This window comes from Macrobrachium nipponense, chromosome 11, assembly GCF_015104395.2.
Source record: "Macrobrachium nipponense isolate FS-2020 chromosome 11, ASM1510439v2, whole genome shotgun sequence".
Classification (NCBI taxonomy): Eukaryota; Metazoa; Arthropoda; class Malacostraca; order Decapoda; family Palaemonidae; genus Macrobrachium; species Macrobrachium nipponense.
In genome coordinates this window covers 27,862,867-27,866,007 of record NC_061087.1, presented here as the reverse complement: position 1 = coordinate 27,866,007, position 3,141 = coordinate 27,862,867, and the positions used below count along the sequence as shown (strand labels likewise).

The following is a 3,141-nucleotide window of genomic DNA, read 5'->3' as shown; positions in this document are numbered from 1 at the left end:
ATCAATTCGTTCCTGGGCATAACTGAATAAAAATGAATAATTTATCATCTATAAGGCATCAGGTTTTTCTCGCAGGTTTTCAAAACGACGTACGACATAAAATTAACGATTTCAGAAGACAACGGCTCCATAAATGAAGACCTGTATATTGCTCAAATCATTCACTGAATTGAAACTAACTAGCATCGAAGTAGGTCATGATATACTGGCAAAGGAACTAGCGTGAATTTAGGCCTATAAGGAATCAAAGGCAGTGAATAAAAGCTTAAAAGATGCACAGGACTTTAATAAAAGCTTGCAGAAACAGACGACAAACAAAAGCAAAAACAAAAGAGGAGCGCCTGAAAGCGTGTGCTCGGAGTTTTGCCTCGCCGATATGAATTGCTTTAGCCAGAGCAATTTCCTGCTTTTACCTGGGTATTGGTGTATGAAATGCGCTGATGGCGAATCGGTTTCTTGTTTCTATTTTCTTTTTATTATTCGTGCTTTTTAGTTGCACGGAGAGCATGGAGGACAAGGGGTTGATTCAGGGAGGATAAACACACATACACACACACGTATATGTTTTATTATATGTATATATGTGTGCATATTTATATATTTGTGTATATATATCCTCTCTGCATCAGTCTAGTGTTTTCCATTTTTTCCATGAAGCGAAAAACACGAGTAATAATAATATATATGTGTGTGTGTTTTGTGCGTACACACACACACACACACACACACCACACACATATATATATATATATATATATATATATATATATATATAGATATATATATATATATATATATATATTGTTGATAAAGAGACTAGCTTGCCAAGTTTTTCTAAGCCTCCGTGGCACAATCGGTTAGCGCGTTCGGCTGTTAACCGAAAGGTTGGTGGTTCGAGCCCACCCGGGGGCGGTCGTCTTTTGTTGTTTCGCGAAATCTGGTTTAACCCGATGATATACGTAAAACAAACTTTGGATTTAACCCAAGAAAATACAACGGAAGTTCTTGATATCAAACGTAAAAGAATAATATAAAAGATAAAGAACGAGGTAAGAGCTACTACGACGGTGCAGGTGACTCAGCTCCTACGGTGTTCGTGGTGGAGGTACCGACGATGACGTAACGAGGAAGGCGGGCTGTGTGGCGACTCTGCCAGATGTACGATGCCCGAGAAAGTACTCGCTGATCGAGTAGACGAATCGCTAGGAATGTTTTTACTTGCGCGCGTATAGTCATGCGTATTTCTATGCACGTATTAAATAAGAACAACTGTGATTTTGGTGATACATAATTTGTTCTTTAACTGGGATATTAACTTAATAAACAACTGGGCAATTGTGAAGTAAGTGACAATTGCAGGAATGTGGAAACAATATTGTTGCTAAAAAGAACAATAGAATTTTGATTTATGAAGAAAAACAATATTTGGTTTCGATGGAAAATTACATCTGAAATATACATTAACTTCAATCGGAGGTATTGTGGATTTCATTTACTGAACGCGAATAAGGGAGGCAATGCATCTGTAGTTTATGGAACACTAACCACGGGCCATTTGCATCTTACACTAATAGCGGGAACAATGCATCTTTGATTTACGGAACATTAATAGGGGCTACAAAACATTACTAGGGAGCCATTGCATCTCACAGAACACTACTAAGGAGTCAGTGCAACTTACAGAACACTACTATGGTGTCAATATTATTACTGAGATGACCCCTCTACAAATGGATCAAGCCCACAGGGGGGTCACTGACCTGAAATTTAAACATCCTCTGGCCTCTGGGAGGTTGTTCCACAGTCCAGCAGTGGGAGGTATAAAGGCCCTCTGGAACTTCAGAAGTTCGACAGCGAGGCATATTTGCTTTTTATGGTAAATTGGGCTAAAACTTCAACTTTAATTTCGGAGTGGTCTTAGCTTTAATTCAAAGAACGTTTCCACTTTCATTTACGAAACCCGATAGCTTTAATTCTAAGCAACGGAGCTTTATTGAAAAGCGAAATTAACTTAAAATCGGAGAGGCAATAATTTTGAATTTGTAGAATTCTGGAGTTTCTAGTTCATGGAATAATGCGAATTCAATTTCCAAACACCTGCGACCTATTTTCTTCGTTTATAGAACAATATAACTTTAACTGAAAAAAAACACTACAACTTTAATTCCGAAACCACTCAGCTTGAACATATCGAATGTTTTTATTTTTATATAGATAACTAAAGCTTTCATTTACTCGAATGTCAGTATTATATATATATATATTATATATATATATATATATATATATATATATATATATATATATATATATATTTATAATATATAAATTATATTATTTTATATAATTTATAATATACATATATTATAGATATATATATATATATATATATATATATATATATACTATATAAACAAGCTTTTATTGACAGAGATCCACTACCAAGTTACTTATAACTTCCCAATTTATTTTTATTATGTTACAGCTTTAATTTACTAAAGGAATGAATAAAAAAAAAAAAGAATCTAGCAGTAGACCTAAAGAACGTTTCAAAGAACCATTAATACCATTTACAGTGTACCACGTAATGCGTAATATATACGGATTACGGACCCATTACTTGGACAGATTAGAACTAGTCGCCTGAAAGGGAAAGGTAGCATAAGAGATATATTTTCATGAGATTTTTTTGTTTGTTTGTTTCACACGTGTTTGATTTCAATTCCCTGTATCTTCTGTTCACATACACACATGCATACACACATACGCAAACACACAAACACGCCCATGAAACTCGTGTGTGCTTTGTAACTCTCCGTCCCTCTAGTACACATGCGCACACACACACAAATAAATACACACAAACACACGCACGAAACTCGTGTTTGTTTGTAACTCTTTGTCCCTTTGGTATACATACACATATACAAACACAAACAAGTGAATACACACACACGAATACATACACACAAACACACACACGAAACTCATATTTGTCTGTAACTCTTTGTCCCTCTGGTACACATACAAATACATATACACCCATACAAACACAAACATATGTATACACTCAAATACATACACACAAACACGTACGAAACTCAAGTTTGTTTGTAACTCTCTGTCCCTCTGATACACACA

General features: G+C 35.2%; 1 non-coding gene across 1 annotated transcript; it reads left to right on the top strand.

Moving 5' to 3' along the window:
* The first annotated feature begins 838 nt into the window (after nucleotides 1-838).
* Trnan-guu (transfer RNA asparagine (anticodon GUU)) lies at nucleotides 839-912 on the top strand. Its single transcript has one exon. It is a non-coding gene; the product is annotated as a tRNA-Asn (tRNA).
* The last annotated feature ends 2,229 nt before the right edge of the window (nucleotides 913-3,141 follow it).